The sequence below is a fragment of the Oryctolagus cuniculus genome, chromosome 9, assembly GCF_051225735.1.
Source record: "Oryctolagus cuniculus isolate XC-2025 breed Fujian yellow rabbit chromosome 9, ASM5122573v1, whole genome shotgun sequence".
NCBI classification, from domain to species: domain Eukaryota; kingdom Metazoa; phylum Chordata; class Mammalia; order Lagomorpha; family Leporidae; genus Oryctolagus; species Oryctolagus cuniculus.
In genome coordinates, this window is record NC_142875.1 from 25167267 (window position 1) to 25192143 (window position 24877).

The 24877-nt window shown below is 37.5% G+C and overlaps 1 long non-coding RNA gene across 15 annotated transcripts in view; it reads left to right on the top strand.

Annotated features, from left to right (window-relative positions):
* The window catches only part of LOC103349096 (uncharacterized), a 372847-nt gene that overhangs the window by 77651 nt on the left and 270319 nt on the right, over positions 1-24877 (top strand). The window contains exon 5 of one of the 15 annotated variants that reach the window (XR_016212810.1): positions 885-3150. The exons of the other annotated variants lie outside the window; for them this stretch is intronic. This is a non-coding gene — a long non-coding RNA (uncharacterized LOC103349096). Of the gene's footprint in view, positions 1-884; positions 3151-24877 lie in introns of those variants that run through there. 15 annotated transcript variants of the gene reach the window in all.

A 24877-nucleotide genomic window follows, 5' to 3' on the forward strand; every position in this document is an offset into this window, starting at 1 on the left:
AAATTAGCTATGCAACAGGTTCATCAGAGAGGCATCTGTTTTGATAGCACAGGTTCAAATAAAAGAGGTCAACCTGCAACTAAGACATGGTCACTGTAAATTTTCAGGCAAATATCTGAATGATCCCTTTTTAAAAATGGCAGTAAAGTAGGGGATCCCAGCCTGCTAGACAAGAAAGATGTTTTTAAAGATTTATCTTTGGCTATTCCAAAGCCATTGGGTGAGGGATATTATTGGAAACTGTTACTGACCACTGAGTCCTGCTTCACGTATGAGAGTTAAAATTATGTTTAAAAACAGATGTCATGGCAATATAGAATTATAACTAATTACAGGACCTTCTATCAAAGTGTAGAAATCAGTCAAACTTTTACTGACCCCATGAGGTGGCTGATTGGCTTGGAAACTGAAGGAGTCTCTAATGTAAACACTATTTTAAAATAAGTCATTTTTCCTCCTACCTTAATTTTTCTCAGACTGTGTTTCTATTTTAATCCATTATTTTCCATGTTAAAATATTGCAGTAAACCCAGGATTCATTTTTTTCACCCCCAGTGCAGTTGCTGTGTCCAAGGGATTTCTGTAGTTTCACAGGCTTGGTAATGGAGTGAAATAGCACAGATCCCTGTCACGCTGCACAGGCGTGGTTCTTCCATCAGCCTTGACCTCTGAGAACTGATAGTGTTGGCTTTTGAAAATTTAAAAGAAGATACTCCAGGCATTTTCAGTTATTTTGTAAACACACAGGGAACAGAAAAAAAATGATTCTATAAAAAAGCATTGTCTTACCATGTATATATTAATAACTTATGAGATCAATTAGTCATTCTCTTATAGGATATATTTTTCAAAATCACTTCAGCTTTTACACTTTCTCCTTTTAGGTGATAATTGGAATAACTTTGTGAAGATCCACTGTGGCCATCATCTGAAAAGATGGGTGAATCTTGTTAACTATAAGGGCTCGTCTTGAGCTAAGCAATAAAATAAAATGATGTGACTTTGGTTAAAGGCATACTTCAGGATATAGGAAAATATTTTACAGATGTTTATCATTTTTTAGCTCAACAGATTTTGAGAAATTTAGGATTAGAGTTTTCCTCTTTACATTAAGCCAGCTTTTAAATTATCCATGATGCTTGTTCAAAGTGTACATTTTAGGTATCTTTATGCATTGATTGCACATATTTTTATATGGAATGTCCTGTTTTTAAAATATTTGTATTTTGCCAGTAATATTTTAATATGTCTCTATGCCTATAAGGATGATATAGCTAGTGTTTATTTCTTCTATGATTAATTATTAATAAATTCTAGTTTATTTCAGTTTCTCATATCAGCAGTGCATCATATTCAACAAAAATTATTTCTGATATTTTAAAATCCCTGTATTATTGCGTATGAATTATTAATTGCATATTAATTATTTAATGTTATGATATACACAATCTTCTTCCTATACCTTGTAACACTTATCATCCAGAACATACCATCAAATATGCTTTTTCTCCTCCATTTTACACATTAGTGAATTTCCTGAAATAAGATACCAAGTAAACTAGGAATCATTCTAGATGTTTTCTCTTTCTTCATTAAGGTCTGCCAAGTTTATCTCTTACATAGTTCTTAACTCAATCTCTATTTTTATTGCCTACACTTATGTCCCAGGTAGGTCTTTGCTGGATTGTGGGCTTAACTGCTTGATTCTTTCTCTTGCATCTTGCCTACTTCAAACCTATCTTCTACCCTGTGGTGACTGCTTCTACTGAATATGTTGTTCAATGTCTGAGAAAAATGTTTAACACCTATTGAAGATGCCCTCTTCCCAGTTTCCCCTTGTTTCTGAGGAAGGTTCTGGGTGAGATGATGTATTGATGTCCTCCCCAGTCAGGACCACAGCAATGGGCCCAGGGGTCCATAGTGCCCTTGACAGAAGAGGCTGCAGGCTTCCCTTCCGGCATCTTGCACGCATCTTCATAGTCTATATATTACTAAGCATGAATAAAGGTAGAAAGCACAAAACCAGAAAACTAAAATTCCTTTCAATAAATACATGGTCTTCCATAGTTCTCTGTGCACACCATATCAGTACTTATGAAAATCTCGAAAAGCATCTTTTTATGCCCAAAATATGATTTTTAAACAATACTGTAAGTAGACAGCTAATCTACCTGGTAGTATCTTAGTGAACTCTTTAATTAACACACAATTATTCTTATGTGTTTAAATTTAACTGAAAAGTGGTCCCTGTTAAATGTAATAGTAGGAATAAGAGAGGGTGGAGATGTATAGTTCAGCACATGCTCACTCAGACTTACCCTTATGGAAGAGTTAGAAACATGCCAGGTGATTCCAATTCAATCCCAATAAGGTGGCATGTATCAATGCCATCTCACTAGTCAAAGTGATCAGTTTCAGTTCACAATTGATCATAATGATAGGATTAAGTGTCAAAGGGATCACATGAACAAGACTAGCGTCTGCTAATACTAACTGATAGAATTAAAAAGGGAGAGAACAATCCAACATGGGAAGCAGGATACACAGCAGACTCATAGAATGGCAGATATCCTAAAAAGCACTCTGGCCTCAGATTCATACTTTAAGGCATTCGGATCTGGCTAAAAAGCTCAATAGAGTACTTCAGGCATGGAAAGCCAAGACACTGTGGCAAAAAGAAAAACAAATGACCTAAATGAAAGATCTCTGTGAGTGAGATACCAGTGGAAAGAACGGGCCATCAGAGAAGGAGGTACCTTTCTCTGAAGGGAGGAGAGAACTTCCACTTTGACTATGACCTTGTCTAAATAAGAGTTGGTGTACTCAAGAGGCTTCCATAGCTTTGGCAGCTCATGACAAGAGCCTCGGTTGATTACTGATGTCATAAACAAGAGTGTTAATTGTTAAATCAACAACAGGGGTCAATGTGCACTTAATCCCCATGTAGGATCTCTGGCCTTAATGTGTTGTACTATGTGAATTAACGCTATAACTAGTACTCAAACAGTACTTTATACTTTGTGTTTCTGTGTGGGTGCAAACTGTTGAAATCTTTTAGTATATACTAAATTGATCTTCTGTAATAAAGATAATTGAAAATGAATCTTGATATTAATGGAATGGGAGAGGGAGTGGGACATGGGATGGTTGCAGGTGGGAGGGAGGTTATAGGGGGAAAACTGCTATAATCCAAAAGTTGTACTTTGGTAATTTATGTTTATTAAATAAAAGTAAAAAAATTCCTTTGGGGACAATGAAACCTTGTGTCAGATTTTAGGATTTGGACCATTTTCACAAACTGCATAATCGTGAGCAAAGGTTCAACTGCCATTAACTAATCACTTGTATATCACTTATGCTTCTTTGGAGTATCTCTCATGCTGTTTAGCAAATTATACATTTACTCTTCTTGTCATTGCTGACTCGGAAAATATGTTCTACTTTTGCTCCTCAATATTTTCCTTAAAGATTTATTTATTTATTTATAAGGTATAGTTATAGAGAGAAAGATCTTCCATCCGCTGGTCCACTCTCCAAATGGCATCTCCTCAGTATTTTTTGACCTATCCATATATTTTCAACTCAAATAATATTTCTTGAATCTTTAACCTTGTTCCATTGAATTTATTGTGTGCTATTATAGCCCTTATTTCATCATTTTCTCTATGCAGCATTTTCAATGTACTAAAATTCCAGAATGTTCTGTTATTTTTCAATATAGTAATTTTACTCTTAGTCATCTACACAAGAGCAGTTAAAGCATATATTCACACAAACACATGCACATAAATATGCTTATCAGTGGTATTCATAATAGTCAGAGAGAGAAAATAGCTTAATTGTCTGGCCTTTGGTGAAGGGATAAACACATGTCATAGTTCTATGCAGTAGAATACTGTTTTTCCTATAAGGCAAAATATGAATACACACTACTATGTGGGTTAATCTCAAAATGTCATTTACAGTGAAAGAAGCTAGGTTCAGGAAAACATCTATTGTCAGATTCCACTTACACAAAACATGCAGAAAAAAGGAAATCTTTTGAGATGTAGTGTATTGGTGATTGCCTTGAATGAGAGAGATCAACAGTATTTCAAAAATTTCATGGAATTAAAAGATAAGTTTATTTTGGTGCAAAAATTGAAATCCATGAATATATTTTCATAATATGCATGGTTCATGAATATTTTGACAATCTTGTAAAATGTACATAAGAAATCTTCATGGAGAGACAGCTTAGTAGAGTGATAAAAATGGAAAACTGATTAAAATGGAAATCTTATTATGGGTGATGGTTTCAAAATTTGGTAAATTGATTAAAATGTCATTGAGTTGTGTACTAGAAATAGATGAATACTATTATATGTAAAATATGCCTCAGTTTCATTCGGATCTGGCTGAAGAGACCATGAAACTATTTTAGGCATGGAAAGCCAAGACACTCTGGCAAAAAAAAAAATACAAACAAAACAAAACAAAACCAAAAAGCAGAAAAAACCTAAAAGAAAGATCTCTGCGAATGAGATCCCATTAGAAAGAACGGGCAATCAAAGAAGGAGCTACCTTTCTCTGAACGGAGGAGAGAACTTCCACTTTGACTACGATCTTATCTAAATAAGATCGATGTCCGCAAACTCAAAAGGCTTCCATAGCCTTGGCAACTCATGACAAGAGCCTAGGGAGATTACTGACGCCATAAACAAGAGTGTCAATTTGGTAAGTCAACAAGAGTCACTGTGCACTTACTCCCCATGTAGGATCTCTGTCCTTAATGTGTTGTACAATGTGAATTAATGCTATCACTAGTACTCAAACAGTATTTTACACTTTGTGTTTCTATGTGGGTGCAAACTGTTGAAATATTTACTTAATATATACTAAATTGATCTTATGTATATGAAGATAATTGAAAATGAATCTTGATGTGAATGGAATGGGAGAGGGAGCAGAAGTTGGGAGGGTTGTGGTTGAGAGGGAAGTTATATGGGCGAAAAAGCAATTGTAATCCAGAAGCTGTAATTTGGAAATTTATATTTACTAAATAAAATTTTAAAACAAATATGCCTCAATTTAGTTTTAAAATTAGATTAATTCTTTATTCATTTTTGTAGTTTTAATGACCAACCAGGATCTTTCATACACAACTTTTAAAATATTTATTGGTTTCTTTCTTTTTTTTTTTTTTTTTTTTTTTTTTTGTGTGTCGATTCAGGTATCTTTTTTTTCCTTTTGTAACTTCTTTTTTTTTTTTAAAAAAAAAAACAAAAACAAACAAAAAAAAACTTCTATTTAATGAATATAAATTTCCAAAGTACAGTTTATGGATTACAATGGCTTCCCCCCCATAACATCCCTCCAACCCGCAACCCTCCCCTTATTCACTCCCTCTCCCCTTCCATTCTCATCAAGATTCATTTTCAATTCTCTTTATATACAGAAGATCAATTTAGCATACATTAAGTAAAGATTTCAACAGTTTGCTCCCACACAGAAACATAAAGTGGAAAATACTGTTTGAGTACTAGTTATAGCGTTAAATCTCAATGTACAGCACACTAAGGACAGAGATCCTACATGAGGAGTAAGTGCACAGTGACTCCTGTTGTTGACTTACCAAATTGACACTCTTGTTTATGGCGTCAGTAATCACCCTAGGCTCTTGTCATGAGTTGCCAAGGCTATGGAAGCCCCCTGAGTTCACTGACTCTGATCATATTTAGACAAGGCCATGGTCAAAGTGGAAGTTCTCTCCTCCCTTCAGAGAAAGGTACCTCCTTCTTTGATGACCCGTTCTTTCCACTGGGATCTCACTTGTGGAGATCTTTCATTTAGGTTTTTTTTTCCCCAGAGTGTCTTGGCTTTCCATGCCTGAAATACTCTCATGGGCTTTTCAGCCAGATCCACATGCCTTAAGGGCTAATTCTGAGGCCAGAGTGCTGTTAGGACATTTGCCATTCTATGGGTCTACTGTGTATCTCACTTCCCATGTTGTATCATTCTCTCCCTTTTTTATTCTATCATCTAGTATTTGCAGACACTAGTCTTGTTTATGTGATCCCTTTGGTTCTTAGTCCTATCAATATGATCAATTGTGAACAGAAATTGATCACTGGGACTAGTGAGATGGCATTGGTACATGCCACCAGAGCCAAGAGACTCGATGGGATTGAATTGGAATCCCCTGATATGTTTCTAACTCTACCTTTGGGGCAAGTCAGCTTGAGCATGTCCCGAATTGCACATCTCTTCCCTCTCTTATTCCCACTCTTATATTTAACAGTGATCACTTTTCAGTTAAGTTTCAGCACTTAAGAAGAATTGTGTATTGATTACAGTATTCAACCAATAGTATTAAGTAGAACAAACAAAAAAAATACTAAGAGGGATAACATATTAAGCTGCTCATCAACAGTCAGGGTGAGGGCTGATGAAGTCACCGTTTCTCATAGTGTTCCTTTCACTTTAACAGATTTCCTTTTTGGTGCTCAGTTAGTTGTCACCTATCAAGGAGAACAAGTGGTATTTGTCCCTTTGGGATTGGCTTATTTCACTCAACATGATGTTTTCCAAATTCCTAACAGGGATCACTTTTCAGTTAAAATTTAAACACCTAAGAACAATTCTGTGTTAGTTACAGAGCTCAACCAATGGTAGTAGAACAAAAAAAATACTAAAATGGATAAAGTATTTATTGGTTTTTTAAAAAGGTGGAGTTAGAGAGAGAGAGAGGAGAAAGAGAAAGAGAGAGAAAGGAGATACAGAGAGATTTTCATCTGCTGGCTTAATCCCCAAATGTCCACAATGTCCAAAGTTGGGATAGGCTGAAACCAGGAGCCAGGATCTTCCTCCAGGGCTCCCGTGTGGGTGCAGGGGACCATGGATTTGGGCCATTTTCTGCTTTTTGCCCAGGTGCATTAGCAGGGAGCTGGTTTGCAAGTATGGCAGCTGGGACTCAAACCAGCTCCCATGTGGGATACTGGAACTGCAGGTGGCAGCTTAAGCCCACTGTACTATAGTGCTGACCCTGTAAATGTTTTTTTAAGACTATTTATTTTTTTGAAAGTACATTGACAGAGAGACAGAGATAGCTGCATGTGTGGCATGCACGCACACACACACACACACACAGACATGCACAATCTCCCATCTGCTGGTTCATATACCAGATGATTGCAGAAGCCAGGATCCAGAAGCTGCATTTGGTATCCCACATGGATAGCAGAATACCAAATACTTGAACAATCTTTTGCTGCATTCCTAGGTGAATTAGCAGAAAGTTAGATGAAAAGTGAGGTGGGCAGCACTCTAGCCGGCACTGTAATAGATTTTGCAGACATCAGCTAAATGTCCAAAGCCACAATGCCAGCCCCATGCACAAGTTTTAATGTCTACAACTTATGGACACATGTTTTTCAACTTTTTATTGTTGTTTGGTTATTAATCTTTTATAATAAAAATAAATGAAGAAACGTCAGATTTTGGTTGTAACCAATAAGTCATCTATGATTCTAATGAGGTTCCATAGACATATAGTATTTATTTATTTATTTATGCAGTAAGAATGCTAGCAAAGTTTAATTAATAGAATACACCTGGAAGACCAGGTGGACATCTTGGGAAAGAACTGACAATTCAATCTGCAAACTGGAGTCCTTAAAGACATGGGTATGGCCCACCATTTCTCCTTCTTTCTTCTTCTGGTATATTGGGTAGAAGTCTTCCTGGGCATGGAATTCATGAAATTCCTCTAAGAACTTTATCAGCACAGTGTTATTGGTCTTAGTAGACCCCTTGGTGCTTCTGCTAGGAGAGGGCTGGGACCCACTTCATAAGGTCAGTGAGCAAAGGCAAGACTTTTTTTTTAAAGACTTTATTTATTTGTTTGACAGTTAAGAGTTACAGACAGTGAGAGAGAGACAGAGAGAAAGGTTTTCCTTCTGTTGGTTCACTCTCCAAATGGACGCCACAGCCAGAGCTGAGCTAATCTGAAGCCAGGAGCCAAGTGCTTCCTCCCGGTCTCCCATGTGGGAGCAGGGGCCCAAGCACTTGGGCCGTCTTCTACTGCTATCCCAGGCTACAGCAGAAAGCTGGACTAGAAGAGGAGCAACCGGGACTAGAACCAGTGCCCACGGGATGCCAGTGCGGTAGGCAGAGGATTAACCTAGTGGGCCATGGGGCCGGCCCCAAAGGCAAGACTTTTGATGTATAAATGTGGATATGTTTCCAAGGCTTGCTTAGATGTTTTCCTCATTCATGTGCAAAAAATTCCCATTTTTTTACAGCTCCTGTCCCACATGTAAGCTCATGTCTACTTTGCTACTTAACATGCCCCCAACAATGGAAGTAATCCATAACATTATGAAGGTAGAATGGGTGAAAGTCTGTCTTCTGTATCTTCATCAGGCTGGCATATGGGCATAGAACTAGTTATGGGTGCTCTTAATTTGCTTTCCGTCCTATGGTATTTGAAAGTGGTCTGGGAAAAGATCATACTGCACAGTCCAGATAGCTGGACTCCAATGGAAGAACCTGGAAGCCCAATCCAACTGGTCATCCTACATTTTGCTTTTGCACATAGTATGTTCTACTGCAGATGAGTTATTTGAGATGATAGTATGAAAGAAAAAAGTTCTTTTGAAGTCTGCAAAAATGTGTAACATAGGTGTTTTTTGCAGGATTAATATAATGGACCAATTATTATGTTTTCCTGCAATATTGAGTTAGAAATTCATTTTTAATTTGTGGAATAATTGGTTATTACCATGATCATCCCATGTGGTTTTTTTTTTTTTTGTTTTTTTTGTTTTTTTTTTTTTTTGGACAGGCAGAGTGGACAGTGTGAGAGAGAGACAGAGAGAAAGTTCTTCCTTTTCCGTTGGTTCACCCCCCAATGGCTGCTGCAGCTGCGCCGCCCTGATTTGAAGCCAGGAGCCAGGTGCTTCTCCTGGTCTCTCATGCGGGTGCAGGGCCCAAGGACTTGGGCCATTCTCCACTGCACTCCCAGGCCACAGCAGAGAGCTGGACAGGAAGAGGAGCGACTGGGACAGAATCCGGGCTCTGACCTGGACTAGAACCTGGTGTGCCGGCGCCGCAGGCAGAGGATTAGCCTATTGAGCCTCAGTGCCAGCCCTGAATAATCCATGTTATAAAGTAAACCAGTGAAATTTTAGCTTTTTAACATGGATTATTCATGGATCCGGGCTACCCAGCTGCGGATTTAGTTGCTTTTTTATACATCATTCTTTCTGTGTCCTGGGTTAAGGGGAAGGCACTTTTCATGGTGAATGACAGTAGATAAGAGACCATGTTAACCCACACAGACATATAAAACTTCTGGTGAGGAAATATATATTTTATCCAGAGTGAGGTCATGTCAAGCAAGAGAATGAAAGGATGATTTGTGACCTTGGTACCAGAATTTTCTTAACTTAGTTTTAAATGTGACTCACTTCTCATTCTTTTCATAAAAATTTCAGAATCCCAGGCCATATTTTAGGAAACGTTGATAATTGAAATTATAATATTCAGCTGTGGTTGAACAGGGAGGTCACATGGGTGTCTTTATAAAATATGATTAGCCATGGTCAACCTTGACAGTAAGAGCCATCTTTGGGCCATGCATGTATATTTAAAGATTCCCTTCATTTTATTTATATGATATAAGAAAAGTTGAGAATTACAACTTAAGGTGAATGAATATAGCAATATAATTTTTATATTCTTTGAACATTTCTCACTAGATTTAAGTATTTTGTGACCTTAAACTTAGGTCTGTTTTACTACTAATTTGAATTTTAGTCTCCTTGTTACAAAAAAGTAGTTTTTCTTGAAGTTGAAATGTGGGATTTTCTTCTAGCCTTATCAAGACATAATATTATGTTCTCCTTGTGGTGAATCTGTGGAGAACAGATTATAAATCCCTTTGTATAATTTTCACTCCCTTGTCTTTCTCTGATGTAGTCGTATATGGAGAAGACAATATATTTTAAGTCATAGATACACCATGATTAAATATTATGTCTTCTAAGAGGAATAGAAAGTATAATATGGTCTCAATGGTCTATACTCGCACATTTTTCAAATGTATAGCTAAGAAATTGTGATATTGTTTCAGACATGTTACAAAATTTTAAGTCTTTATGGCCTCAAACATTTCATTCACCCTGTAGGGAATTTCTCTTTTTATCATTAAATGAATATTATTTGGTTTAAAATATGAATATATTTATCATATGTAAATATACATATATATGTTTCAAGGCAATAATATTTTACAATATATGTATATGTTTTTAAAGATTTATTTTTTATTTATTTGGAAGACAGAGTTACAGAGAGAGGTAGAGACAGTGAGAGAGGGGTCTTCCATCCACTGATTTACTCTTCAAATGGCTTTAATGGCCGGCACTGAGTCAACAATATGAAGCCAAGAGCCAGGAGCACCACAAGGTCTTTCATGTGGGTGCAGGGTCCCAAGCACTTGGGCGATCCTCTTCTGCTTTCCCATGCACATTAGCAGGGAGCAAGATCTGAAGTGGTCAGCCAAGACTTGAAGCAGCACTCATATGGGATGCTGGTGATATAGGCCAGGGCTTTAACCCACTGCACCATAGCACAGGCCCCTCAAGCACTTTTAATATACAATTTTATTTACTACTCTATATATAATGAGTTAGAAACATCCCATTTATATTGTCATCATAATCACACTTTTGATTTCATACTCTTGTGTGCTAATATATAACATGGCAGCTCAGAGCATGGAATAAGAAATAAATGAAGTCTAGGTGCAGGCGCTGTGGCCTAACAGTAAAGCCGTCGCCTGCAATGCTGGAATCCCTTATGGGCACCGGTTTGAGTCCCGGCTGCTCCACTTCCGATCCAGCTCTCTGCTGAGGCCTGGGAAAACAGTAGAAGATGGCCCAAGTCCTTGGGCCCCTGCACCCACGTGGGAGAACTTGAAGAAGCTCCTGGCTCCAGGCTTTGGATCAGCCTTGCTCCAGCCATTGTGGCCATTTAGGGAGTGAACCAGTGAGTGAACCAGTTGATGGATGACTTCTCTCTCTCTCTCTGTGCCTCTGCCCCTGCTTCTCTGTAACTCTGCCTTTCAAATACATAAATAAATCTTTTTAAAAAAAGGAAATAAATGAAGTCCGAATCATATCAAAGTATACTAGCAATAAGAAGACAAGAATCAATACAAAAGAAAAGCGTAGTGCATAAAGCAGGATAAAGTAATCAATAGAAGTGGATTATATTATACCATTGCAGATGATTACAGGAAAATCTACTTGAGTAATATACTGATACTCAAAGCACCACAAACATCCATTGCCAATTGGTTTCCAACAAAGGTAAAAGGAAATTTCAAATAGTAACTGAAAGTTTAAAATAAGAATATGAACAAAAGTATATCAAAATCCTAGAATTTTCTGAAACATTTTTGAAAATAAATGCAAACATTAAAATAAAAGAGCCTGAGCTGTAAAACACAAATTCATAAGGCCAAAATAGATATAACTTGTTAGCATTTACTTATTTTGTAAGTAATTAATTTCATCTTGTTTAAGTTATTTATCATTGCCCAAAAACCACCACAGAATTGATGTATTAAAATAACAACAATTATATTTGCTTTACCCTTCTCTTTCATGTTCTTGGGAACTGACTAGACTCAGTTAAATGGTTCTTGGACTCTTGTATGTGGTTCTAACCATATGATGATGTAAGCTGAAATGATGTCTCTCTCTTGCTGCCACATAACAGACTTCTCACCTAACATTCCTAGAAGATCAGTCAGAAAGCATATTCCATCTGAGGATTTGACTTTAGAATTCATATAATGTCACTTCTACTGCATTGTGGACATTCAAGACAAAGCCATGTGTACCTAGTTCTTTCATTGGGAATAGTTGGAACATCACATTATAAAACATGGAGGCTGGAAGATCTAGTTCCTGCTGTATTGAAATTACCATATTCCATATAGATCTTTATTTTAAAAATTTTTCCCTGTTAGACACAATAAAGCATTTATCTAGGATTATTTAATGCATACATCACAAGTTGACCCAAGCAAGAGTTTCAATGTATAGTCAAGTTTTGGATACTCACAAAATATAAATTAGAGACATTTTTCCAATAGTTTAGCAGCTGTTCAAGGCATGAGAAAAGCAGCTGTCTATTTCAAATTCTAACATGTTTGAAGGGTACCTCAAAAAATTTGTGGGAAATTGAATTAAAATATAATTTAATTTTCATGTAAAATATTTTTGACATACATATATTTTTATTATATGCATTTTCATGACTTTTTGAAGAGTTTTGGTATTCCTCTCACTCAGTGAAATGCAGCCTTAGTTTTTGGCTCTTCTGAAATTCTAATCTGGTCACCATCTCATGGTCTCTGTTTTTATTGGTTCAGTTTTCCCCTAGGTTTTTCATACTTTTTGTTTCAGCTCAGGTTATTGTAATAAAATTAGACTAGGAACATTATCATAAATTTATGTCTTATAGCTCTAGAGGTTGGTATTCCAAGATCAGTTGCAATTGTTTTTTGGTTTTGATGAGGGTCTATTTTCCTGTTTTACAAATGACCACCTTTATTCTGTGTCCTCACACAAAAGAGAAATAATGACAGTAAGTCCCCTGTTGTGTTTTCTTATAAGGACACTAATCACACCATGAAGTATTCATGCTAATGACCTCATTCTCTATTTTTTTTTACTGTATTACCTATTTCCATCTTGCATCTGAATGTTGGTCCTCACTTTCACATTGGATTCTAGTCTCAATGAATGTAGTTTCACATAGTTCATACTATAACAATGCTACCACAGAAAAGGCTTTAGAAAATGATCCATGGATGAATGCATGACAAAATCAATAATTAAATTAATTATCTTTACTTCTAGAGCAGTCGTTGTCTTACTTAAATAATTACACAACAGACAACCTGCAGCTTTCATGCATTCATTCCTATTTTGTTCTGAGACCTCATAGAAAACAATGAATTCTTCCAAATGATAGACTGTACTTCAAAAACTGAAAACAGCTATCTTGTTTCATTTATAGTTTCACTTTAAAGGTCATGTATGCTTTCAAGCTAGTTTAATATGACAGGTTTATAATCCTGTTGTCATCACTGATGCTATTCTCTGGAAGTTTTCAGTTTTCATACAACCCAGTAGTATGTTTCTCCCAGTAGATAATAATATTTTAGGTAATGTCTCAACAGCTGGGAATATAATAGGATATTACTTCAATGGGCTTCTGTATTTTTATTGATAAAGAATAACATATTTTGCCTTTTCTTAGGAAACGTGATTCCCAACAAATAAATGTATATTTCCATTTTTAGTTTATAATTTTTGCCAAAGTTAAAGTCAGAAATCATTATTTTTCCAAGTGCCAAGGATCAAGTAGTTTAGGGCCTTTTAAAACTGAATTTTAAGAACAACAACAACAAAAAAAACCAGAAAAAAATAATATGTTGATTCCAAAATAAATCCAGAAGATTGTCACAAAATGAGATCATGCTGTTTTCACATTGGAGATCAAAAGAAGCTTCCAATTAATTCATGAGACTTCTGATTTAAAGCCATATGGCTGGCATCTTTGCAATAACCAGCTTGAACTTCCTATTTAAAAGTTGCAAAGACCTTCAAAGAAAAAGCAACAAAAGCAACACAACCTAGAATTGACTAGCCATTCATTAATGGTATACTCAGTTAAATCCGCAACAATTACATCTTCTTTTGGGTTGGTTAAGACTTTTTTTTTTAATTATGCCCTACCCATATTTACTCTTTAAGTTTCATAGAACTCAATTAAGATTATCAGCATCTTGGTTAGACTTAGAAGATTCAAGTAACAGGCTCAGTACTTACTATCTTACTGCTTGTTTTATATTAAAAGGAAGAGAAGCAGAGACATAGATACTGAGAGAGAGCTCCCATTCGCTATATGTAAGTGCAGGAATAGGACTATGTCAAGGGTGTATTAGAAGTCCTGTCAGTATCTCGTGTAACTGATGTGCATGAGAATGGTTTGCACATGTGAGCATTTTATACAATATAAAAATATTACTGTTACTTACAATGATAGAAAGGAAGATCACAACATTCCAGAAAACTGATGTAAACTTTCTTGTGAGTCATGTATGATCCCAGAAAAGCAGTTGATATCTTTGGAGAAATATCAGAATTCGAAGAGATTCTGAGTTCAGAGAGTTCAAAATTCACAGATGGAAACTCTTGCATACCTTCAAGAGCTTATGTGGGTGAGCATGGATATAGAGGAGATTTTGAATTTTTTAAGATATAAACTTGTTAATATCAGGGTTTTGTTTTATTTAATAATTATAGTAATAATAATATATGATAATGTGGGCTGATAATGTCGCTCCCCGTCTTCGTGGAGGAACGACACAGGACCCTGCGCTGTTCTTTTGTCTGCTCGGCCCTCCCCGGGTTTGCTGCTGGTTCTTCCCAGGTTGGCTACCATCCCTTCCACCTCCGTGGAAGGGCGGTTCCCCCTGCCACTTTCCCCACTTCCGCGGGGGAGCGGCACACCGCCCGCCGGCTCTCTCGGGGGTTGCACAGGTGTTCCTTCAGATAGATGTTCCTGGTGCATGTTGTCTCTCTCCTCCTTTATAGTCCTCTTCCACCAATCCCAACTCTGCTACCCACACGCCAAGTACGCTGCTCTCCTCCAATCAGGAGCAGGTCCTACAGTTTATTGGTTGAACTGGAGGCAGCTGAGTAGAAGCTGTTTCCTCCTCTCCCAGCGCCATATTGTGGGAGAGCAGATGCATAGAGTAAGTCTTAATTCCAGTAACTTAGTCTAGTCCGAGTTGCTCCGCACAGATCCCCCTTTCTTTTTATTTTTGGCGTTGATACGCGCCTGTCTTCGGTGCCCCACGGCACACACTCTGCTCTGCTTGCTGGAGTTGCCCACAGGTGCTTACAAGCCCTACCAATCAGGCAAACCGAATCCGGGTCCTCTCTTCGCCATGTTGTGAGGAGGTTTTTAGGCGCTGATGCGTGCCTGTGTTCGGTGCCCTGTAGCGCATGCTCTGCTCTGCTAGAACTGCCTGCAGGTGCTTACAAGCCCTACCAATCAGGCAAACCAAATCCGAGCCTTCTCATTGCCGTCTTGTGGGGAGACTTATTGGTGTTGATAACGTGCCTGTCTTCGGTGACCTGCAGCCGCCCACAGGTGCTTATCGTCTTACTAATCAGGCAGACTGAATCCAAGCCCTCTCATTGCCATGTTGTGGGGAGGCCTTATTTTTCTCTATTTCTCTATCTCCGGGCATTCCTATTTCTCCCATTTTACTTCTATCTGCCAGCATTCCTATTTCTCTCATTTTACTTCTAAACTTCTGTTTCTCTTATCCCCGTGGCTTCCCGGCGCCCGCCCTGAGTCTGCTTCTCGGCGCCTCGCCCCGCGGTGATTTCCCGGCTCTGCGCCGCTTCCCGGCTTCGCGCGCTCCGTGGTCTCCGCGCCCTTTGCGCCCGCACCACGGCCTTCGTGCTAGCCCCGCGTTTCCTACTCGAGCCCCGTGCGCTCTCTCTGCACGCGGCAGCTTCCGCGAGTCACACAGCCTAGCTCACGTTTCCGCCACTGGTATTCAGTCTAAGTTCCCCGGGCTAGCCTGGCGAATTCAACCTAGCTCACGTCTGCGCCTTTCGGTTTGGCTTCCCGTCTTTTGCTCCCCGGGCTAATCTGACGGATTCCAACCTGGCTTACGCGTCCACCTCTAGTTTTAGCTTTTCGCCTTTTGCTCTCCGGGCTGACTTGAAGAATCCCAAGCTAGCTTATGTCTCCACCTTAGCCTGCCCCCGCGGCTTCATCCTCCCTAACATATTTTTCTCTACCTGGTATGTTTCCTAACTTTTCTTCCAACAATATTCCCCTCTCACTTCTCCTGGCTTCTCCCCACAGTCCGTATCCGAGTCTACGTTTCTTCTAGGTTTCACTTTCACTTTCAACCCTAATGTCCAATCCTAACTTCTTTGCCACAGTCCGTATCTGAGTCTATGCCTAGGCTTTGGATAGCTTCTTCCGGCACCTTTTCCGTCCGTCTTTTCCCTAGGCTCTTTGCTAGTCTCTCTCTCCGGTATTTTCCCACTTCTTCCCATTTCTTCCCTCCTAAGTTTCCTATCCGAGTCACGGCACCATTATGTCGCTCCCCGTCTTCGTGGAGGAACGACACAGGACCCTGCGCTGTTCTTTTGTCTGCTCGGCCCTCCCCGGGTTTGCTGCTGGTTCTTCCCAGGTTGGCTACCATCCCTTCCACCTCCGTGGAAGGGCGGTTCCCCCTGCCACTTTCCCCACTTCCGCGGGGGAGCGGCACACCGCCGGCCGGCTCTCTCGGGGGTTGCACAGGTGTTCCTTCAGATAGATGTTCCTGGTGCATGTTGTCTCTCTCCTCCTTTATAGTCCTCTTCCACCAATCCCAACTCTGCTACCCACACGCCAAGTACGCTGCTCTCCTCCAATCAGGAGCAGGTCCTACAGTTTATTGGTTGAACTGGAGGCAGCTGAGTAGAAGCTGTTTCCTCCTCTCCCAGCGCCATATTGTGGGAGAGCAGATGCATAGAATAAGTCCTAATTCCAGTAACTTAGTCTAGTCCGAGTTGCTCCCCACAGATAATGCATCATATATATTTAAATAAGTCTCATTTAATCTAAATAAAAGAAACTATTAAGAGCTGAAATTATCCTAATTTAAGAGATGAGAAGATATAAGCTTAGAAAATTTGATTTTCCACAAATTATACATAACAGAGTCTTGCACAGAGTTAAGTGCTGGATATACTGCTAGAATATACTCCTAGATGCATGTATAGTTGAAGGAAAATGAATAAACATAATCCATAAAATAATGTCTTACCTTAGAAAATTGGGAAGAACTACAGTTTGGGCCATTTTAAAATGTCCTTCATGCATGAAAGGATATGATCAGTAGAAATGACATTCTCTATATCTTTTGCTTTTGATTTTACAATGGCCTACCTTCAGCTTTCATTGGAAGGAAAAAATAAACACTTCTGTTTGACAAAATGAATGATGTCAAGTGATCTCGGCTATAGTGCAAAGACAGAGGTGATGTTTCTGTTAATGCATGGTTACCCGAAAAAGGATGCCGAAAAGAACTATGGCTTTGCTTTTCTGGTTGTTAGGTCCTCAGGATGAAAACATGATGTAATATCATTGTAGATCTTAGATAGTGCTCAAGTTTACTGTATTCTGCGTCACATTTGCCCAGTATGGTCTCGTTCTTCTCCACATCTGGCACAAAGGTCTTGGCCTGTTTTCTCAGTTTATCATTCTGAGAATTTTACTCACCTTGTTGTTGTTCTGGATTTTTGTTGTTGTTTTGTTTGTTCAAGTTATTTAACTTTCTTAGTTTGCTCTCTTAGTTAAAGAATGCCTCTTCAATAACTGATTTTAAGTTATTCATTAGAAGAAAAATTTATGGATATCTTTGATGTCTGAAAATATTCTTACTCCATTCTCACATCTGAATTTTTGAGAATAAAACTGATTGGAAGTCATTTTCTATCAGAGTATTTTAGATATTGCTCATTGCTCCTTTGTATCTTTGCTTCTAAGGTTACTACTCAGAAATCTCAAGTCATTCTGATATCTGATCCTTTTTATGTGACCTCTAATATTTTCTCTATAAGCTTGAATCTTTTTTCTGTGCACAGTCCTCTGATCTTCCACTTATACACATTTTTGATATGGAACTTGGTTTGAGTTCATCTTCTATTATGGTAGTCAATTTCTAGTTTTTAGTTTGACAATGTGAATTCCTTGATTCCAGAAAATTCCAGAAAATTTTCTATCCTATTTTCTCTGTAATCTTTTTTAGAATTGATAAATCTTATGTAGAGGATATTATGATCTGACACTCTCATTAATTTTTAGCTTACGTGCTCATCTAACTTTTTGTTCAGTTTTCTTAAATATTTATTAACCTTTATTTAGTTCTCTGTTCTATTTTCATGTTTTCAATCCTGAGGACTTTTTATTTTCTTGAAAACAGGAGTATTTTTACATAATATGTGAATAATGAAAATGATAAGAAAATGAGGAAAGAGACGTATATTATCATGTGGAAGGTATAATTTGGTGAAGATAATATTTATAGCTATCTATATACCAAATAATATAACATCCACAAACTTCTTATATTCTATTTATAAATACACATATTTGTCTATCTTTTTTAAAGATTTATTTATTTATTTATTTATTTGAGAGGCAGAGTTACAGAGAGAGAGAGACAGGGAAAGAGATCTTCTCCTGATGGTTCACGCCCAAGATGGCTGCAATGGCTGGAGCAGGGTATTGTGAAGCCAGGAGCCAGGAGCTTCTTCCAGGCCTCCCATTTGGGTGCAGAGGCCCAAGCACTTGGATCATCTTCTGCTTCTTTCCCAGGTGCATTAGCGGGGAGCTGATTGGAAGAGGAGCAGTCAGGACAGGAAAAGGTGCCCATATGGCATGTTGGCACCATAGGCAGAGGTTTAACATACTACATCACAGTGCCAGCCCAGCCCATGTCTGGCATAGTTAACTCAGCATGATGATCTCTAGTTCCATCCATTTTGTTACAAATTTCATGATTTCATTCTTTTTATTATTTTATGACTAATATTCCATTGAATATATATATATCACATTTTTTATCCATTTATCAGTTGGACATCTAGGTTAATTCCATATGTTCTGAATTGGGCTGTTATAAACATGGGAGTGCTGATATCTCTGTCATAAACCGACATCACATTCTTTGGGTATATTCCCAGATGTGGAACAGATAGGTTACATGGTAGATCCATTTTTAGTTTTTCTGAGGAAGCTCCTTAGTATTTCCCATAATGGTTGAACAGGTATTCACTATATTATGACATCAGGGTTGAGATAAGTTTAATTTTATTTCCAATGATATTAACAATATTGTAGCCCCTTCATAAATTCTATTCCAATGAATTGGCTTATTTTCTGCTATTTTTTTTTCTTTCAGATTAGAGGTATTCCTTTGACATGATACTTTTGATTATCATCTTGTATTTATGAATAAAAATGTTTTCAGAAATTGCCATTAATTCAGGAATCTTCAAAATTCAAAATATTTAGTTTTATCCCTTCCTGTAGCATTGCATAGAGTTTATGAAGCAGGCTTATAAATACTTGTCTCCCTTTTTTTTTCAACCGTTTCTGCCTATTTTAGTGACAATCCTTCAACTTCAGGTGAAGTCTCACCTTAGTGTTTGACTTTACTAGGAAAAGTATTTTCAGTTAATATGAAGATATTTCAACAATACTTGTGGTAAATTGGAATTTAATAATATTTAGTGAAAATATTTTTGAAATCTATTTGAAAACCCTCATCAATATATTATTTTATTTTAGTTTAGTTTAGTTTATTAATTTATTTGAGAAGTAGAGTTACAGACAGTGAGAGGATGAGACAGAGAGAGAGGTCTTTCTTCCGTTGGTTCACTCCCCAAATAGCCGCAAGGGTCAGAGCTGTGCTGATCTGAAGTCAGGAGCCAGGAGTTTCTTCCCAGTCTCCCACACGGGTGCAGGAGCTCAAGCACTTGGGCCAACTCCTACTGCTTTTCCAGGTCATAGCAGAGAGCTGGATTGGAAGAGGAGTAGCTGGGACTAGAACCGCCGTCCATACGGGATGCCAGCGCTGCAGGCAGAGGATTAACCTACTGTGACACGGTGCTGGCCCCCCTCACCAATATATTATATTTATAAATATGCATATATGTTTATGTTTATTGTTTTGAGTTTAGAACAATTTTATGAGTCTGAACATATGGGAAACTAGACACAAAATGCAATGCATTTATAAATCTTTGGAATAAGTGGTAGCAATTTAGAAACATATCTATATCTTTGTATGTATGTAATTTAATGCAATTAGAAATATCAAGGGGGCTGTCATTGTGGCATAGTGGGATGAGCTGCCACCAACAATGCCAGAATCCCATAGGCTGCAATTTGTGTCCTGGCTGCTCCACTTCTGATCCAACTTCATGCTAATTGCCTGAGAAAATGAACGGAAGATGGCTCAAGTGCATGGCCCCTTCTATCCCTGTGGAAAACCTTGAAGAAGTTCCTGGCTCCTAGCTTTGGCCTGGTCCAGCCCTGGCTGTTGTGGCCATTTGGGGAGTGAAGTGACGGATGTAAGATTTCTCTCTCTTTGTCTCTCCCTCTCTCTCTGTACCTCTGACTTTCAAATAAATACATCTTTTTTTTTTTTTAAGAAAATAACAACAACACTAAAACAAAGCCACATGAATGGAGTGAGCATATGCAACAGCTGTTAAGATGCCACTAGGAGGCTCACGTTTCATATTGGAGCACTTGGTTCCAGTCTGGACTCTGTTTCCCATTATCCATCTAGCTTCCAGTTAATGCACTCCCGGGGAGGCAGCATACCCTGGGAGGCAGCAGATGACAGCTCAAGTACTTGAATCCCTGCCACCTACCAGTGGAATTTCTGGCTTGTGCTTTTGACTGGCGCATCCCTAGTTGTTGAGGGCTTTTGGAAAGTGAACTTGTGGCTGGAAGATCTCATTTTGTCTGACTCTCTATCTATTTCTCTTCCTATCAAATAAAATAAATATTTTTTAAAAAGCACATGGATAACATTCTCTAAGCTGTGAAAACAATTCTTCTGCTAATACCAACCTCTCCTCTATCATCAATATGAAAAGTTGTAGAATTTAATTATGGAAATTTTCACTTAAAGTACAGATATGCTACCAAATAGTTAATATTAGAAAAACCATGTTAATTTTAGAACATTTTTACTTTATGGAGTTTTTCATTTATGAAGCAAACTCTAAATAACCTTGTATAAAGGAGAAATTTTGAAGAAATACATTGAAAATGTTTTACAGTAACTTTTAAAGGACATAGAATGCTGATTAAACAGAGGACATTGAAAGTAATCATTAGAGGTGACAGAAATGTTCTCTTTTAAGAAATAGTTGTAACGTCGTGCAAAAGGGCAGATGAATAGGGAGGGAAATTAAATGAGATTGCAGATCTTTCTGTGTTTCACAGAGATAGGCATTTTAAACTGGATCATGAAATGGATTGGGAGCTAAAAGGAAATTTGAGATAAATGGGAATGCAAGCATGAGATTTAGGGTAATATGAATTTGTACAAATAGTTCCTGTACAATTTAAGATGTAGGAAGTTGAGGTTTTTTCATGCTATTTCAGAACAAACAAAAATATGAATTTAAAAGAAGTGAGAGTCATGATAAAATCACATTTCATCACTCTGGGAAAGGTTGCTATGGGCACATTTATAAATATAAAATCAGTGATGATAGGCTGGTTATGATAGGGAAAGCAGATGAATTATCAATGAGGTGTATACGTGAGGTTACAACATGAGTATGAAAATATTCCAGGTCAAGAAGAAATTTTGATTATGAAGCATTTAAGCGGCATTTAAATTTCCTGCACTAACTATTTGGAGCATCCTAAAATTTACAGTGGGAATATGGAATTCATTAGACAGTATTGATTGCTATTAATTTCTATATTTCAGAAAAAAATAGACTTTCTTTGTTTTAAAAAGATTTATTTTTTATTTATTTAGAAAGGCAGAGTCACAGAGAGAGGACAGACAGAAAGAGAATCTTCCGTCTACTGACTCACTTCTGAAATGTTTGCAATGGCCATGGCTGGGACAGCCCAAAGCTAGGAGCCCAGAGTTTCTTCTGCATTTCCAATGTCGATATAGGGGCCCAAGGGTTTGGGCCATCCTCTTCAGCTTTCCCAGGCACATTAGCAGGGAGCTGGATTGGAAGTGGACCAGCCAGTACTAGAACTGGTGACCATACGGGGTGCCAGCATTGCAGGCCAAGACTTATCTTGCTACACCACAATGCCAGCTCCAAAAAACAAACTTTCTAAACACATGAAGGCTACTACGATAAAACTAGAGCAGCAAAGCAATAAGATGTCCTTACTTTGCAGTGTTGGAGAGTTGGGGATATAAAATTGTCAGAAGCCTCAATTACATTTTTTTGAGTGAAAATTGGTTTGAAAAGAGGCTAAATTAAACCATGGCAAGGTTCTACCCAGGCATTACAAAGATATCAATAAGGATCATAACCTTCTTTCATTCCCTTTGTTTTTCAATCTATTCCCATCTTTGTCTTGTCTTCACTTTCTATAAAGTTCTCTACACATGCTTTGAATATGCTTCTACTTTCAGGACCTAGACATGTTTATGGTTCATGGACACATGTATGCTAAAAATACCGATAATAAAAGTGACAAATGAGACAAATTACTAATTAAGGAGGAAAAAACTCCTTGTCCCATGTTTGTTATACAGCTCACTTGTCTCTGTTACTTTGACCATGAAACAGTGACAGAAACAGGAGTTGGCAGGGGGAGGTTATATCCACTAGCAATTAAAATATTACATGCACTGGATATTGGTGAACATTAACAATGAATTCTGATGTAGGAACACAAAATGGAAAGATGTTTCTGTTTTTTTTTTTTTGGAGGATTTATTCTAGTTAAGTAAATAAGAATATGAATACAGGGTGAGTTTTTGGTAAAGCAGTTAATACACTGGTTGGGACATTCACATCATATATCAGAGTTCCTAGGTTGGAGTCAGGCTTTGCTTCTGATTCCAGTTTCTGGCTAAAGGGCACCCTGGGAGGCAGCAGAAGATGGCTCAAGCTGTTTGGTCCCTGACACCCTGTGGGAGACCTGGATTGAGAACCAGGCTCATGACTTTGGCCTGGTCAAGCTCTGGCTGTTGCGGACATTTGATGTGTCAAGTAGCAGATGGAAGATCCAAACTGTGAATTGCATTCCAATAAATAATTAAATAATAAAGTAATAATTCTCAAGTTCATTTGGAAATCAAATTATAAAAACAGCATACATAGTAAACATTGAAATAAGTACATTAAGTAATTTTTAGAAGGTGATATATAAATTTTCTAAAAATATTAAAATGTAGAATAAAGTAAAAGGAGTTGGTAGCTCTGGAATTTGGGCTAGGGTGTTGCTTCTTTAAATATGGTGGTTAGGGTAGGACTCACTGGGAATAAGACTCAAGAGCAAGTATTGCCCGTAACATCATATTGACTTCATAGATATCTACAAGAGTATCATTGCTTTTAGTGCTAAGATGGTAACTTCTTTGAGATATTAGAATAGTACAAAGTCTAGTGTGATTATAATTGGAAATTATAGGAGTGGGTGTTTTACCCAGGTATTAACTTGGTGTTTGGAATTCTTGCATCCCACATTGGAGTGCCTTGTCCAAATCCCTGCTCTTTGGCTTCCTCACTTCTGACCTTGCTTCCTCCTAATAGGCACGCTCCGTGTCAGCAGGTGATGGCTCAGCTACTTAGGAACCTGCCATCCGTGTGGATACCTATCCCTGCTCTGGCTGTTGAAACATTTGGGGAGAACCAAATTAATATTCTCTCTTTCTCTTTCTCTCTCTCCCTCTCTCCCTTTCAGATAAAAAGAGTGCAAACAAATAAAACAAAGAAATGGAAATTGAGAAAATGAGCTCATAAATAGTGTGTGATTTTTGACTCAGAGTTTTTTTCTTTTTTTTTTTTTTTCAGTGAAATCTACAGGCTTGGGAAAGCATGAGCACAAGAATGACATAATCCAAATTCTATTTTTGAAAAAAATCATTTTAGTTACTTTACTGAGACTAACTTGCAGTTGAGTAGAGAAACTGGGAGCTCAGTTTAGATGACAATGAGTAGTTCCAGGGCAGAACTGATGGTAACTTGGTCAATGATACCTACAGAGCCTCTGGTTCTTGCAGAGATACTGAACAGGTATCTGTTGGGTTGTACTTTCTATTTCATTTGGATGTTTATTAGTGGAGGTGGTATGCATTATTTTATTCTAAAGGGTATAAAGTTATTGTATTGTAGGTAATTAGTAATAACATAACTGGTCATGGACATACAAAAAAGATTCTATATAATTGTATGTAGTTCCCTTCCCTTATTTATTTATTTATTTGATTACATTGTTGCACTAGTCTGTGAAGCTGGGAATGTAGATATTTTAATAATTTTTATAAATAGAGAAACTGATGTTCACTATAATTAAATGCTTTGTTCAACTCAATTTATACTCAGGAATTTTAAATATCAAAGCAACATAGACAATGCATGTATTTTAACTTACTATTTTCTCTAATACCTGCTTTTTGTTTCTGTTTAACTATCAATCATTACTAGAAAAGTCATTTTATTTACTGTGTCAATTTTTTTTGTTCCCTCCTTTTAACATCTTTGGCTTCTGCACTCAATAATATGATGATTCTTTGAAGGACAACTCATTTAATTAATGATTCTCCACATCTCTTCTCTGTCTTTACCTCTGTGGGATTCATGACATTTAAAAGACAACTTTTTTTTTTTTTGTACTTTCTCCCTGTATTCTAGCTTGGTTTTGCTCTTACTTGTCTGATAACTATGCAGTTTCTCAAGACTTTTCTTCCTTTTTTTTTTAATTCAAACTTCGTAACATTGGATATTACAGGAAGCTGAATTCTTAATTTTCCATAAAAAGAATATGTAATAATTCCTATAATTTTAACTACAATGTGTATAAAAGCCAAGTTTTTTGGTAATATGTATATCATTTCTTTGGAAGATATCTACTTAAATGTTTTATCACAATCTTAGGAATTTTTATACTACTTTTGGAGGGTGTCAGACTTTCGATTCTTCAATTTCCAGTGTCTGATTTTTCCATCACTAGCCTTCCTGTTTTTCCTGAGTTTAAATTATAGATTTATCTTTAACTCTAATAGGATATGCATCCA